Consider the following 17,723-nt stretch of genomic DNA (forward strand, 5'->3'; position numbering starts at 1 on the left):
ATAAAAAAATTTAGCTTCCTAGCTCTTTAGGGCCTTTTAAAATTGCGATTTATATAAGTCATTAAAAACTGGGTAATTTTGGGACATTTTTCGAAAAATGTCCGATATACCCGCATATATATCGGGTACTATTTATGCTAGCTACTTAAGTTATACCTTGTTAGAAAGCTACAATCTCATGCCATCTAAATGTAAAAAAATTTAGCTTCCTAGCTCTTTAGGGCCTTTTAAAATTGCGATTTATATGAAGTCGTTAAAAACTGCGGTAATTTTGGGACATTTTTCGAAAAATTTTCCGGTATACCCGCATATATATCGGGTACTATTTATGCTAGCTACTAAAGTTATACTTTGTTAGAAAGCTATAATCTCATGCCATCCAAATATAAAAAAATTTTGCTTCCTAGCTCTTCAGGGCCTTTTAAAATTGCGATTTATATGAAGTCGTTAAAAACTGGGTAATTTTGGGACATTTTTCGAAAAATGTCCGATATACCCGCATATATATCGGGTACTGTTTATGCTAGCTACTTAAGTTACACCTTGTTAGAAAGCTACAATCTCATGCAATCTAAATGTAAAAAAATTTAGCTTCCTAGCTCTTTAGGGCCTTTTAAAATTGCGATTTATATGAAGTCGTTAAAAACTGGGGTAATTTTGGGAAATTTTTCGAAAAATGTCCGGTATACCCGCATATATATCGGGTACTGTTTACGCTAGCTACTTAAGTTATACTTTGTTAGAAAGCTACAATCTCATGCCATCCAAATATAAAAAAAATTAGCTTCTTAGCTCTTTAGGGCCTTTTAAAATTGCGATTTATATGAAGTCGTTAAAAACTGGGTAATTTTGGGACATTTTTCGAAAAATGTCCGATATACCCGCATATATATCGGGTACTATTTATGCTAGCTACTTAAGTTATACTTTGTTAGAAAGCTATAATCTAATGCCATCCAAATATAAAAAAATTTAGCTTCCTAGCTCTTTAGGGCCTTTTAAAATTGCGATTTATATGAAGTCGTTAAAAACTGGGGTAATTTTGGGACATTTTTCGAAAAATGTCCGATATACCCGCATATATATCGGGTACTGTTTATGCTAGCTACTTAAGTTATACCTTGTTAGAAAGCTACAATCTCATGCCATCTAAATGTAAAAAAATTTAGCTTCCTAGCTCTTTAGGGCCTTTTAAAATTGCGATTTATATGAAGTCGTTAAAAACTGGGGTAATTTTGGGAAATTTTTCGAAAAATGTCCGGTATACCCGCATATATGTCGGGTACTGTTTATGCTAGCTACTTAAGTTATACTTTGTTAGAAAGCTACAATATCATGCTATCCAAATATAAAAAAATTTAGCTTCCTAGCTCTTTAGGGCCTTTTAAAATTGCGATTTATATGAAGTCGTTAAAAACTGGGTAATTTTGGGACATTTTTCGAAAAATGTCCGATATACCCGCAATATATCGGGTACTGTTTATGCTAGCTACTAAAGTTATACTTTGTTAGAAAGCTACAATCTCATGCAATCTAAATGTAAAAAAATTTAGCTTCCTAGCTCTTTAGGGCCTTTTAAAATTGCGATTTATATGAAGTCGTTAAAAACTGGGGTAATTTTGGGAAATTTTTCGAAAAATATCCGGTATACCCGCATATATATCGGGTACTGTTTACGCTAGCTACTTAAGTTATACCTTGTTAGAAAGCTACAATCTCATGCAATCCAAATATAAAAAAATTTAGCTTTCTAGCTCTTTACGGGCCTTTAGAATTGCGATTGATATGAAGTCGTTAAAAACTGGGGTAATTTTGGGACATTTTTCGAAAAATGTCCGATATACCCGCATATATATCGGGTACTATTTATGCTAGCTACTTAAGTTATACCTTGTTAGAAAGCTACAATCTCATGCCATCCAAATGTAAAAAAATTTAGCTTCCTAGCTCTTTAGGGCCTTTTAAAATTGCGATTTATATGAAGTCGTTAAAAACTGGGTAATTTTGGGACATTTTTCGAAAAATGTCCGATATACCCGCATATATATCGGGTACTATTTATGCTAGCTACTTAAGTTATACCTTGTTAGAAAGCTACAATCTCATGCAATCTAAATGTAAAAAAATTTAGCTTCCTAGCTCTTTAGGGCCTTTTAAAATTGCGATTTATATGAAGTCGTTAAAAACTGGGGTAATTTTGGGACATTTTTCGAAAAATGTCCGGTATACCCGCATATATATCGGGTACTGTTTATGCTAGCTACTTAAGTTATACTTTGTTAGAAAGCTACAATCTCATGCCATCCAAATATAAAAAAATTTAGCTTCCTAGCTCTTTAGGGCCTTTTAAAATTGCGATTTATATAAGTCATTAAAAACTGGGTAATTTTGGGACATTTTTCGAAAAATGTCCGATATACCCGCATATATATCGGGTACTATTTATGCTAGCTACTTAAGTTATACCTTGTTAGAAAGCTACAATCTCATGCCATCTAAATGTAAAAAAATTTAGCTTCCTAGCTCTTTAGGGCCTTTTAAAATTGCGATTTATATGAAGTCGTTAAAAACTGCGGTAATTTTGGGACATTTTTCGAAAAATTTTCCGGTATACCCGCATATATATCGGGTACTATTTATGCTAGCTACTAAAGTTATACTTTGTTAGAAAGCTATAATCTCATGCCATCCAAATATAAAAAAATTTTGCTTCCTAGCTCTTCAGGGCCTTTTAAAATTGCGATTTATATGAAGTCGTTAAAAACTGGGTAATTTTGGGACATTTTTCGAAAAATGTCCGATATACCCGCATATATATCGGGTACTGTTTATGCTAGCTACTTAAGTTACACCTTGTTAGAAAGCTACAATCTCATGCAATCTAAATGTAAAAAAATTTAGCTTCCTAGCTCTTTAGGGCCTTTTAAAATTGCGATTTATATGAAGTCGTTAAAAACTGGGGTAATTTTGGGAAATTTTTCGAAAAATGTCCGGTATACCCGCATATATATCGGGTACTGTTTACGCTAGCTACTTAAGTTATACTTTGTTAGAAAGCTACAATCTCATGCCATCCAAATATAAAAAAAATTAGCTTCTTAGCTCTTTAGGGCCTTTTAAAATTGCGATTTATATGAAGTCGTTAAAAACTGGGTAATTTTGGGACATTTTTCGAAAAATGTCCGATATACCCGCATATATATCGGGTACTATTTATGCTAGCTACTTAAGTTATACTTTGTTAGAAAGCTATAATCTAATGCCATCCAAATATAAAAAAATTTAGCTTCCTAGCTCTTTAGGGCCTTTTAAAATTGCGATTTATATGAAGTCGTTAAAAACTGGGGTAATTTTGGGACATTTTCGAAAAATGTCCGATATACCCGCATATATATCGGGTACTGTTATGCTAGCTACTTAAGTTATACCTTGTTAGAAAGCTACAATCTCATGCCATCTAAATGTAAAAAAATTTAGCTTCCTAGCTCTTTAGGGCCTTTTAAAATTGCGATTTATATGAAGTCGTTAAAAACTGGGGTAATTTTGGGACATTTTTCGAAAAATGTCCGGTATACCCGCATATATGTCGGGTACTGTTTATGCTAGCTACTTAAGTTATACTTTGTTAGAAAGCTACAATATCATGCTATCCAAATATAAAAAAATTTAGCTTCCTAGCTCTTTAGGGCCTTTTAAAATTGCGATTTATATGAAGTCGTTAAAAACTGGGTAATTTTGGGACATTTTTCGAAAAATGTCCGATATACCCGCAATATATCGGGTACTGTTTATGCTAGCTACTTAAGTTATACTTTGTTAGAAAGCTACAATCTCATGCCATCTAAATATAAAAAAATTTAGCTTTCTAGCTCTTTAGGGCCTTTTAAAATTGCGATTTATATGAAGTCGTTAAAAACTGGGGTAATTTTGTAACATTTTTCGAAAAATGTCCGATATACCCGCATATATATCGGGTACTATTTATGCTAGCTACTTAAGTTATACCCTGTTAGAAAGCTACAATCTCATGCCATCCAAATATAAAAAATGTAGCTTCCTAGCACTATAGGGGCCTTTAGAATTGCGATTTATATGAAGTCGTTAAAAACTGGGGTAATTTTGGGACATTTTTCGAAAAATGTCCGGTATACCCGCATATATATCGGGTACTGTTTATGCTAGCTACTTAAATTATACCTTGTTAGAAAGCTACAATCTCATGCCATCTAAATATAAAAAAATTTAGCTTTCTAGCTCTTTAGGGGCCTTAGAATTGCGATTTATATGAAGTCGTTAAAAACTGGGGTAATTTTGGGACATTTTTCGAAAAATGTCCGATATACCCGCATATATATCGGGTACTATTTATGCTAGCTACTTAAGTTATACCTTGTTAGAAAGCTACAATCTCATGCGATTTAAATATAAAAAAATTTAGCTTCCTAGCTCTTTAGGGCCTTTTAAAATTGCGATTTATATGAAGTCGTTAAAAACTGGGTAATTTTGGGACATTTTTCGAAAAATGTCCGGTATACCCGCATATATAACGGGTACTGTTTATGCTAGCTACTTAAGTTATACCTTGTTAGAAAGCTACAATCTCATGCCATCCAAATATAGAAAAATTTAGCTTCCTAGCTCTTTAGGGCCTTTTAAAATTGCGATTTATATGAAGTCGTTAAAAACTGGGCTAATTTTGGGACATTTTTCGAAAAATGTCCGATATACCCGCATATATATCGGATACTATTTATGCTAGCTACTTAAGTTATACCTTGTTAGAAAGCTACAATCTCATGCAATTGATATGAAGTCGTTAAAAACTGGGGTAATTTTGGGACATTTTTCGAAAAATGTCCGATATACCCGCATATATATCGGGTACTATTTATGCTAGCTACTTAAGTTATACCTTGTTAGAAAGCTACAATCTCATGCGATTTCAATATAAAAAAATTTAGCTTCCTAGCTCTTTAGGGGCCTTTAGAATTGCGATTGATATGAAGTCGTTAAAAACTGGGGTAATTTTGGGACATTTTTCGAAAAATGTCCGATATACCCGCATATATATCGGGTACTATTTATGCTAGCTACTTAAGTTATACCTTGTTAGAAAGCTACAATCTCATGCCATCTAAATGTAAAAAAATTTAGCTTCCTAGCTCTTTAGGGCCTTTTAAAATTTCGATTTATATGAAGTCGTTAAAAACTGGGGTAATTTTGGGACATTTTTCGAAAAATGTCCGGTATACCCGCATATATGTCGGGTACTGTTTATGCTAGCTACTTAAGTTATACCTTGTTAGAAAGCTACAATCTCATGCCATCCAAATGTAAAAAAATTTAGCTTCCTAGCTCTTTAGGGCCTTTTAAAATTTCGATTTATATGAAGTCGTTAAAAACTGGGGTAATTTTGGGACATTTTTCGAAAAATGTCCGGTATACCCGCATATATGTCGGGTACTGTTTATGCTAGCTACTTAAGTTATACTTTGTTAGAAAGCTACAATATCATGCTATCCAAATATAAAAAAATTTAGCTTCCTAGCTCTTTAGGGCCTTTTAAAATTGCGATTTATATGAAGTCGTTAAAAACTGGGTAATTTTGGGACATTTTTCGAAAAATGTCCGATATACCCGCATATATATCGGGTACTGTTTATGCTAGCTACTTAAATTATACCTTGTTAGAAAGCTACAATCTCATGCCATCTAAATATAAAAAAATTTAGCTTTCTAGCTCTTTAGGGCCTTTTAAAATTGCGATTTATATGAAGTCGTTAAAAACTGGGGTAATTTTGTAACATTTTTCGAAAAATGTCCGATATACCCGCATATATATCGGGTACTATTTATGCTAGCTACTTAAGTTATACCCTGTTAGAAAGCTACAATCTCATGCCATCCAAATATAAAAAATGTAGCTTCCTAGCACTATAGGGGCCTTTAGAATTGCGATTTATATGAAGTCGTTAAAAACTGGGGTAATTTTGGGACATTTTTCGAAAAATGTCCGGTATACCCGCATATATATCGGGTATTGTTTATGCTAGCTACTTAAATTATACCTTGTTAGAAAGCTACAATCTCATGCCATCTAAATATAAAAAAATTTAGCTTTCTAGCTCTTTAGGGGCCTTTAGATTGCGATTTATATGAAGTCGTTAAAAACTGGGTAATTTTGGGACATTTTTCGAAAAATGTCCGATATACCCGCATATATATCGGGTACTATTTATGCTAGCTACTTAAGTTATACCTTGTTAGAAAGCTACAATCTCATGCGATTTAAATATAAAAAAATTTAGCTTCCTAGCTCTTTAGGGCCTTTTAAAATTGCGATTTATATGAAGTCGTTAAAAACTGGGTAATTTTGGGACATTTTTCGAAAATGTCCGGTATACCCGCATATATAACGGGTACTGTTTATGCTAGCTACTTAAGTTATACCTTGTTAGAAAGCTACAATCTCATGCCATCCAAATATAGAAAAATTTAGCTTCCTAGCTCTTTAGGGCCTTTTAAAATTGCGATTTATATGAAGTCGTTAAAAACTGGGCTAATTTTGGGACATTTTTCGAAAAATGTCCGATATACCCGCATATATATCGGATACTATTTATGCTAGCTACTTAAGTTATACCTTGTTAGAAAGCTACAATCTCATGCAATTGATATGAAGTCGTTAAAAACTGGGGTAATTTTGGGACATTTTTCGAAAAATGTCCGATATACCCGCATATATATCGGGTACTATTTATGCTAGCTACTTAAGTTATACCTTGTTAGAAAGCTACAATCTCATGCGATTTCAATATAAAAAAATTTAGCTTCTTAGCTCTTTAGGGGCCTTTAGAATTGCGATTGATATGAAGTCGTTAAAAACTGGGGTAATTTTGGGACATTTTTCGAAAAATGTCCGATATACCCGCATATATATCGGGTACTATTTATGCTAGCTACTTAAGTTATACCTTGTTAGAAAGCTACAATCTCATGCCATCTAAATGTAAAAAAATTTAGCTTCCTAGCTCTTTAGGGCCTTTTAAAATTTCGATTTATATGAAGTCGTTAAAAACTGGGGTAATTTTGGGACATTTTTCGAAAAATGTCCGGTATACCCGCATATATGTCGGGTACTGTTTATGCTAGCTACTTAAGTTATACCTTGTTAGAAAGCTACAATCTCATGCCATCCAAATATAGAAAAATTTAGCTTCCTAGCTCTTTAGGGCCTTTTAAAATTGCGATTTATATGAAGTCGTTAAAAACTGGGGTAATTTTGTAACATTTTTCGAAAAATGTCTAAAAATTACCCCAGTTTTTAACAAAGAGCTAGGAAGCTAAATTTCTAGCTTCTAGCTCTTTCTAGCTAGCTTTCTAGCACTTTAGGGCCTTTTAAAATTGCGATTTATATGAAGTCGTTAAAAACTGGGGTAATTTTGTAACATTTTTCGAAAAATGTCCGATATACCCGCATATATATCGGGTACTGTTTATGCTAGCTACTTAATTTATACCTTGTTAGAAAGCTACAATCTCATGCAATCCAAATATAAAAAATTTAGCTTTCTAGCTCTTTAGGGGCCTTTAGAATTGCGATTTATATGAAGTCGTTAAAAACTGGGGTAATTTTGGGACATTTTTCGAAAAATGTCCGGTATACCCGCATATATATCGGGTACTATTTATGCTAGCTACTTAAGTTATACCTTGTTAGAAAGCTACAATCTCATGCCATCCAAATATAAAAAAATTTAGCTTCCTAGCTCTTTAGGGCCTTTTAAAATTGCGATTTATATGAAGTCGTTAAAAACTGGGGTAATTTTGGGACATTTTTCTAAAAATGTCCGGTATACCCGCATATATATCGGGTACTGTTTATGCTAGCTACTTAGGTTATACCTTGTTAGAAAGCTACAATCTCATGCAATCCAAATATAAAAAAATTTAGCTTTCTAGCTCTTTAGGGGCCTTTAGAATTGCGATTGATATGAAGTCGTTAAAAACTGGGGTAATTTTGGGACATTTTTCGAAAAATGTCCGGTATACCCGCATATATGTCGGGTACTGTTTATGCTAGCTACTTAAGTTATACCTTGTTAGAAAGCTACAATCTCATGCCATCCAAATATAGAAAAATTTAGCTTCCTAGCTCTTTAGGGCCTTTTAAAATTGCGATTTATATGAAGTCGTTAAAAACTGGGGTAATTTTGTAACATTTTTCGAAAAATGTCTAAAAATTACCCCAGTTTTTAACAAAGAGCTAGGAAGCTAAATTTCTAGCTTCTAGCTCTTTCTAGCTAGCTTCCTAGCACTTTAGGGCCTTTTAAAATTGCGATTTATATGAAGTCGTTAAAAACTGGGGTAATTTTGTAACATTTTTCGAAAATGTCCGATATACCCGCATATATATCGGGTACTGTTTATGCTAGCTACTTAATTTATACCTTGTTAGAAAGCTACAATCTCATGCCATCCAAATATAAAAAAATTTAGCTTCCTAGCTCTTTAGGGCCTTTTAAAATTGCGATTTATATGAAGTCGTTAAAAACTGGGGTAATTTTGGGACATTTTTCTAAAAATGTCCGGTATACCCGCATATATATCGGGTACTGTTTATGCTAGCTACTTAGGTTATACCTTGTTAGAAAGCTACAATCTCATGCAATCCAAATATAAAAAAATTTAGCTTTCTAGCTCTTTAGGGCCTTTTAAAATTGCGATTTATATGAAGTCGTTAAAAACTGGGGTAATTTTGGGACATTTTTCTAAAAATGTCCGGTATACCCGCATATATATCGGGTACTGTTTATGCTAGCTACTTAAGTTATACTTTGTTAGAAAGCTACAATCTCATGCGATTGATATGAAGTCGTTAAAAACTGGGGTAATTTTGGGACATTTTTCGAAAAATGTCCGGTATACCCGCATATATGTCGGGTACTGTTTATGCTAGCTACTTAAGTTATACTTTGTTAGAAAGCTACAATCTCATGCAATTGATATGAAGTCGTTAAAAACTGGGGTAATTTTGGGACATTTTTCGAAAAATGTCCGATATACCCGCATATATATCGGGTACTATTTATGCTAGCTACTTAAGTTATACCTTGTTAGAAAGCTACAATCTCATGCGATTTCAATATAAAAAAATTTAGCTTCCTAGCTCTTTAGGGCCTTTTAAAATTTCGATTTATATGAAGTCGTTAAAAACTGGGGTAATTTTGGGACATTTTTCGAAAAATGTCCGGTATACCCGCATATATGTCGGGTACTGTTTATGCTAGCTACTTAAGTTATACTTTGTTAGAAAGCTACAATATCATGCCATCTAAATATAGAAAAATTTAGCTTCCTAGCTCTTTAGGGCCTTTTAAAATTGCGATTTATATGAAGTCGTTAAAAACTGGGTAATTTTGGGACATTTTTCGAAAATGTCCGATATACCCGCATATATATCGGATACTATTTATGCTAGCTACTTAAGTTATACCTTGTTAGAAAGCTACAATCTCATGCCATCCAAATATAAAAAAATTTAGCTTCCTAGCTCTTTAGGGCCTTTTAAAATTGCGATTTATATGAAGTCGTTAAAAACTGGGTAATTTTGGGACATTTTTCGAAAAATGTCCGATATACCCGCATATATATCGGGTACTGTTTATGCTAGCTACTTAAGTTATACCTTGTTAGAAAGCTACAATCTCATGCCATCCAAATATAGAAAAATTTAGCTTCCTAGCTCTTTAGGGCCTTTTAAAATTGCGATTTATATGAAGTCGTTAAAAACTGGGGTAATTTTGTAACATTTTTCGAAAAATGTCTAAAAATTACCCCAGTTTTTAACAAAGAGCTAGGAAGCTAAATTTCTAGCTTCTAGCTCTTTCTAGCTAGCTTTCTAGCACTTTAGGGCCTTTTAAAATTGCGATTTATATGAAGTCGTTAAAAACTGGGGTAATTTTGTAACATTTTTCGAAAAATGTCCGATATACCCGCATATATATCGGGTACTGTTTATGCTAGCTACTTAATTTATACCTTGTTAGAAAGCTACAATCTCATGCAATCCAAATATAAAAAATTTAGCTTTCTAGCTCTTTAGGGGCCTTTAGAATTGCGATTTATATGAAGTCGTTAAAAACTGGGGTAATTTTGGGACATTTTTCGAAAAATGTCCGGTATACCCGCATATATATCGGGTACTATTTATGCTAGCTACTTAAGTTATACCTTGTTAGAAAGCTACAATCTCATGCCATCCAAATATAAAAAAATTTAGCTTCCTAGCTCTTTAGGGCCTTTTAAAATTGCGATTTATATGAAGTCGTTAAAAACTGGGGTAATTTTGGGACATTTTTCTAAAAATGTCCGGTATACCCGCATATATATCGGGTACTGTTTATGCTAGCTACTTAGGTTATACCTTGTTAGAAAGCTACAATCTCATGCAATCCAAATATAAAAAAATTTAGCTTTCTAGCTCTTTAGGGGCCTTTAGAATTGCGATTGATATGAAGTCGTTAAAAACTGGGGTAATTTTGGGACATTTTTCGAAAAATGTCCGATATACCCGCATATATATCGGGTACTATTTATGCTAGCTACTTAAGTTATACCTTGTTAGAAAGCTACAATCTCATGCCATCTAAATGTAAAAAAATTTAGCTTCCTAGCTCTTTAGGGCCTTTTAAAATTGCGATTTATATGAAGTCGTTAAAAACTGGGGTAATTTTGGGACATTTTTCTAAAAATGTCCGGTATACCCGCATATATATCGGGTACTGTTTATGCTAGCTACTTAGGTTATACCTTGTTAGAAAGCTACAATCTCATGCAATCCAAATATAAAAAAATTTAGCTTTCTAGCTCTTTAGGGCCTTTTAAAATTGCGATTTATATGAAGTCGTTAAAAACTGGGGTAATTTTGGGACATTTTTCTAAAAATGTCCGGTATACCCGCATATATATCGGGTACTGTTTATGCTAGCTACTTAAGTTATACTTTGTTAGAAAGCTACAATCTCATGCGATTGATATGAAGTCGTTAAAAACTGGGGTAATTTTGGGACATTTTTCGAAAAATGTCCGGTATACCCGCATATATGTCGGGTACTGTTTATGCTAGCTACTTAAGTTATACTTTGTTAGAAAGCTACAATCTCATGCAATTGATATGAAGTCGTTAAAAACTGGGGTAATTTTGGGACATTTTTCGAAAAATGTCCGATATACCCGCATATATATCGGGTACTATTTATGCTAGCTACTTAAGTTATACCTTGTTAGAAAGCTACAATCTCATGCGATTTCAATATAAAAAAATTTAGCTTCCTAGCTCTTTAGGGCCTTTTAAAATTTCGATTTATATGAAGTCGTTAAAAACTGGGGTAATTTTGGGACATTTTTCGAAAAATGTCCGGTATACCCGCATATATGTCGGGTACTGTTTATGCTAGCTACTTAAGTTATACTTTGTTAGAAAGCTACAATATCATGCCATCTAAATATAGAAAAATTTAGCTTCCTAGCTCTTTAGGGCCTTTTAAAATTGCGATTTATATGAAGTCGTTAAAAACTGGGTAATTTTGGGACATTTTTCGAAAAATGTCCGATATACCCGCATATATATCGGATACTATTTATGCTAGCTACTTAAGTTATACCTTGTTAGAAAGCTACAATCTCATGCCATCCAAATATAAAAAAATTTAGCTTCCTAGCTCTTTAGGGCCTTTTAAAATTGCGATTTATATGAAGTCGTTAAAAACTGGGTAATTTTGGGACATTTTTCGAAAAATGTCCGATATACCCGCATATATATCGGGTACTGTTTATGCTAGCTACTTAAGTTATACCTTGTTAGAAAGCTACAATCTCATGCCATCCAAATATAGAAAAATTTAGCTTCCTAGCTCTTTAGGGCCTTTTAAAATTGCGATTTATATGAAGTCGTTAAAAACTGGGGTAATTTTGTAACATTTTTCGAAAAATGTCTAAAAATTACCCCAGTTTTTAACAAAGAGCTAGGAAGCTAAATTTCTAGCTTCTAGCTCTTTCTAGCTAGCTTTCTAGCACTTTAGGGCCTTTTAAAATTGCGATTTATATGAAGTCGTTAAAAACTGGGGTAATTTTGTAACATTTTTCGAAAAATGTCCGATATACCCGCATATATATCGGGTACTGTTTATGCTAGCTACTTAATTTATACCTTGTTAGAAAGCTACAATCTCATGCCATCCAAATATAAAAAAATTTAGCTTCCTAGCTCTTTAGGGCCTTTTAAAATTGCGATTTATATGAAGTCGTTAAAAACTGGGGTAATTTTGGGACATTTTTCTAAAAATGTCCGGTATACCCGCATATATATCGGGTACTGTTTATGCTAGCTACTTAGGTTATACCTTGTTAGAAAGCTACAATCTCATGCAATCCAAATATAAAAAAATTTAGCTTTCTAGCTCTTTAGGGGCCTTTAGAATTGCGATTGATATGAAGTCGTTAAAAACTGGGGTAATTTTGGGACATTTTTCGAAAAATGTCCGATATACCCGCATATATATCGGGTACTATTTATGCTAGCTACTTAAGTTATACCTTGTTAGAAAGCTACAATCTCATGCCATCTAAATGTAAAAAAATTTAGCTTCCTAGCTCTTTAGGGCCTTTTAAAATTTCGATTTATATGAAGTCGTTAAAAACTGGGGTAATTTTGGGACATTTTTCGAAAAATGTCCGGTATACCCGCATATATGTCGGGTACTGTTTATGCTAGCTACTTAAGTTATACCTTGTTAGAAAGCTACAATCTCATGCCATCCAAATATAGAAAAATTTAGCTTCCTAGCTCTTTAGGGCCTTTTAAAATTGCGATTTATATGAAGTCGTTAAAAACTGGGGTAATTTTGTAACATTTTTCGAAAAATGTCTAAAAATTACCCCAGTTTTTAACAAAGAGCTAGGAAGCTAAATTTCTAGCTTCTAGCTCTTTCTAGCTAGCTTCCTAGCACTTTAGGGCCTTTTAAAATTGCGATTTATATGAAGTCGTTAAAAACTGGGGTAATTTTGTAACATTTTTCGAAAAATGTCCGATATACCCGCATATATATCGGGTACTGTTTATGCTAGCTACTTAATTTATACCTTGTTAGAAAGCTACAATCTCATGCCATCCAAATATAAAAAAATTTAGCTTCCTAGCTCTTTAGGGCCTTTTAAAATTGCGATTTATATGAAGTCGTTAAAAACTGGGGTAATTTTGGGACATTTTTCTAAAAATGTCCGGTATACCCGCATATATATCGGGTACTGTTTATGCTAGCTACTTAGGTTATACCTTGTTAGAAAGCTACAATCTCATGCAATCCAAATATAAAAAAATTTAGCTTTCTAGCTCTTTAGGGCCTTTTAAAATTGCGATTTATATGAAGTCGTTAAAAACTGGGGTAATTTTGGGACATTTTTCTAAAAATGTCCGGTATACCCGCATATATATCGGGTACTGTTTATGCTAGCTACTTAAGTTATACTTTGTTAGAAAGCTACAATCTCATGCGATTGATATGAAGTCGTTAAAAACTGGGGTAATTTTGGGACATTTTTCGAAAAATGTCCGGTATACCCGCATATATGTCGGGTACTGTTTATGCTAGCTACTTAAGTTATACTTTGTTAGAAAGCTACAATCTCATGCAATTGATATGAAGTCGTTAAAAACTGGGGTAATTTTGGGACATTTTTCGAAAAATGTCCGATATACCCGCATATATATCGGGTACTATTTATGCTAGCTACTTAAGTTATACCTTGTTAGAAAGCTACAATCTCATGCCATCTAAATATAAATTTAGCTTCCTAGCTCTTTAGGGCCTTTTAAAATTTCGATTTATATGAAGTCGTTAAAAACTGGGGTAATTTTGGGACATTTTTCGAAAAATGTCCGGTATACCCGCATATATGTCGGGTACTGTTTATGCTAGCTACTTAAGTTATACTTTGTTAGAAAGCTACAATATCATGCCATCTAAATATAGAAAAATTTAGCTTCCTAGCTCTTTAGGGCCTTTTAAAATTGCGATTTATATGAAGTCGTTAAAAACTGGGTAATTTTGGGACATTTTTCGAAAAATGTCCGATATACCCGCATATATATCGGATACTATTTATGCTAGCTACTTAAGTTATACCTTGTTAGAAAGCTACAATCTCATGCCATCCAAATATAAAAAAATGTAGCTTCCTAGCTCTTTAGGGCCTTTTAAAATTGCGATTTATATGAAGTCGTTAAAAACTGGGTAATTTTGGGACATTTTTCGAAAAATGTCCGATATACCCGCATATATATCGGGTACTGTTTATGCTAGCTACTTAAGTTATACTTTGTTAGGAAGCTACAATCTCATGCAATCTAAATGTAAAAAAATTTAGCTTCCTAGCTCTTTAGGGCCTTTTAAAATTGCGATTTATATGAAGTCGTTAAAAACTGGGGTAATTTTGGGAAATTTTTCGAAAAATATCCGGTATACCCGCATATATATCGGGTACTGTTTACGCTAGCTACTTAAGTTATACCTTGTTAGAAAGCTACAATCTCATGCGATTTAAATATAAAAAAATTTAGCTTCCTAGCTCTTTAGGGCCTTTTAAAATTGCGATTTATATGAAGTCGTTAAAAACTGGGTAATTTTGGGACATTTTTCGAAAAATGTCCGGTATACCCGCATATATATCGGGTACTGTTTATGCTAGCTACTTAAGTTATACCTTGTTAGAAAGCTACAATCTCATGCCATCCAAATATAGAAAAATTTAGCTTCCTAGCTCTTTAGGGCCTTTTAAAATTGCGATTTATATGAAGTCGTTAAAAACTGGGTAATTTTGGGACATTTTTCGAAAAATGTCCGATATACCCGCATATATATCGGGTACTATTTATGCTAGCTACTTAAGTTATACCTTGTTAGAAAGCTACAATCTCATGCAATCCAAATATAAAAAAATTTAGCTTCCTAGCTCTTTAGGGCCTTTTAAAATTTCGATTTATATGAAGTCGTTAAAAACTGGGGTAATTTTGGGACATTTTTCGAAAAATGTCCGGTATACCCGCATATATGTCGGGTACTGCTACAATATCATGCTATCCAAATATAAAAAAATTTAGCTTCCTAGCTCTTTAGGGCCTTTTAAAATTGCGATTTATATGAAGTCGTTAAAAACTGGGTAATTTTGGGACATTTTTCGAAAAATGTCCGATATACCCGCATATATATCGGGTACTGTTTATGCTAGCTACTTAAATTATACCTTGTTAGAAAGCTACAATCTCATGCCATCTAAATATAAAAAAATTTAGCTTTCTAGCTCTTTAGGGCCTTTTAAAATTGCGATTTATATGAAGTCGTTAAAAACTGGGGTAATTTTGTAACATTTTTCGAAAAATGTCCGATATACCCGCATATATATCGGGTACTATTTATGCTAGCTACTTAAGTTATACCCTGTTAGAAAGCTACAATCTCATGCCATCCAAATATAAAAAATGTAGCTTCCTAGCACTATAGGGGCCTTTAGAATTGCGATTTATATGAAGTCGTTAAAAACTGGGGTAATTTTGGGACATTTTTCGAAAAATGTCCGGTATACCCGCATATATATCGGGTACTGTTTATGCTAGCTACTTAAATTATACCTTGTTAGAAAGCTACAATCTCATGCCATCTAAATATAAAAAAATTTAGCTTTCTAGCTCTTTAGGGGCCTTTAGAATTGCGATTTATATGAAGTCGTTAAAAACTGGGGTAATTTTGGGACATTTTTCGAAAAATGTCCGATATACCCGCATATATATCGGGTACTATTTATGCTAGCTACTTAAGTTATACCTTGTTAGAAAGCTACAATCTCATGCGATTTAAATATAAAAAAATTTAGCTTCCTAGCTCTTTAGGGCCTTTTAAAATTGCGATTTATATGAAGTCGTTAAAAACTGGGTAATTTTGGGACATTTTTCGAAAAATGTCCGGTATACCCGCATATATAACGGGTACTGTTTGTGCTAGCTACTTAAGTTATACCTTGTTAGAAAGCTACAATCTCATGCCATCCAAATATAGAAAAATTTAGCTTCCTAGCTCTTTAGGGCCTTTTAAAATTGCGATTTATATGAAGTCGTTAAAAACTGGGCTAATTTTGGGACATTTTTCGAAAAATGTCCGATATACCCGCATATATATCGGATACTATTTATGCTAGCTACTTAAGTTATACCTTGTTAGAAAGCTACAATCTCATGCAATTGATATGAAGTCGTTAAAAACTGGGGTAATTTTGGGACATTTTTCGAAAAATGTCCGATATACCCGCATATATATCGGGTACTATTTATGCTAGCTACTTAAGTTATACCTTGTTAGAAAGCTACAATCTCATGCGATTTCAATATAAAAAATTTAGCTTCCTAGCTCTTTAGGGCCTTTTAAAATTTCGATTTATATGAAGTCGTTAAAAACTGGGGTAATTTTGGGACATTTTTCGAAAAATGTCCGGTATACCCGCATATATGTCGGGTACTGTTTATGCTAGCTACTTAAGTTATACTTTGTTAGAAAGCTACAATATCATGCCATCTAAATATAGAAAAATTTAGCTTCCTAGCTCTTTAGGGCCTTTTAAAATTGCGATTTATATGAAGTCGTTAAAAACTGGGTAATTTTGGGACATTTTTCGAAAAATGTCCGATATACCCGCATATATATCGGATACTATTTATGCTAGCTACTTAAGTTATACCTTGTTAGAAAGCTACAATCTCAAGCAATCCAAATATAAAAAAATTTAGCTTTCTAGCTCTTTAGGGGCCTTTAGAATTGCGATTGATATGAAGTCGTTAAAAACTGGGGTAATTTTGGGACATTTTTCGAAAAATGTCCGATATACCCGCATATATATCGGGTACTATTTATGCTAGCTACTTAAGTTATACCTTGTTAGAAAGCTACAATCTCATGCCATCTAAATGTAAAAAAATTTAGCTTCCTAGCTCTTTAGGGCCTTTTAAAATTTCGATTTATATGAAGTCGTTAAAAACTGGGGTAATTTTGGGACATTTTTCGAAAAATGTCCGGTATACCCGCATATATGTCGGGTACTGTTTATGCTAGCTACTTAAGTTATACCTTGTTAGAAAGCTACAATCTCATGCCATCCAAATATAGAAAAATTTAGCTTCCTAGCTCTTTAGGGCCTTTTAAAATTGCGATTTATATGAAGTCGTTAAAAACTGGGGTAATTTTGTAACATTTTTCGAAAAATGTCTAAAAATTACCCCAGTTTTTAACAAAGAGCTAGGAAGCTAAATTTCTAGCTTCTAGCTCTTTCTAGCTAGCTTCCTAGCACTTTAGGGCCTTTTAAAATTGCGATTTATATGAAGTCGTTAAAAACTGGGGTAATTTTGTAACATTTTTCGAAAAATGTCCGATATATCCGCATATATATCGGGTACTGTTTATGCTAGCTACTTAATTTATACCTTGTTAGAAAGCTACAATCTCATGCAATCCAAATATAAAAAATTTAGCTTTCTAGCTCTTTAGGGGCCTTTAGAATTGCGATTTATATGAAGTCGTTAAAAACTGGGGTAATTTTGGGACATTTTTCGAAAAATGTCCGGTATACCCGCATATATATCGGGTACTATTTATGCTAGCTACTTAAGTTATACCTTG

This window comes from Calliphora vicina, unplaced genomic scaffold (genome assembly GCF_958450345.1).
Source record: "Calliphora vicina unplaced genomic scaffold, idCalVici1.1 scaffold_58, whole genome shotgun sequence".
Lineage (NCBI taxonomy): Eukaryota > Metazoa > Arthropoda > Insecta > Diptera > Calliphoridae > Calliphora > Calliphora vicina.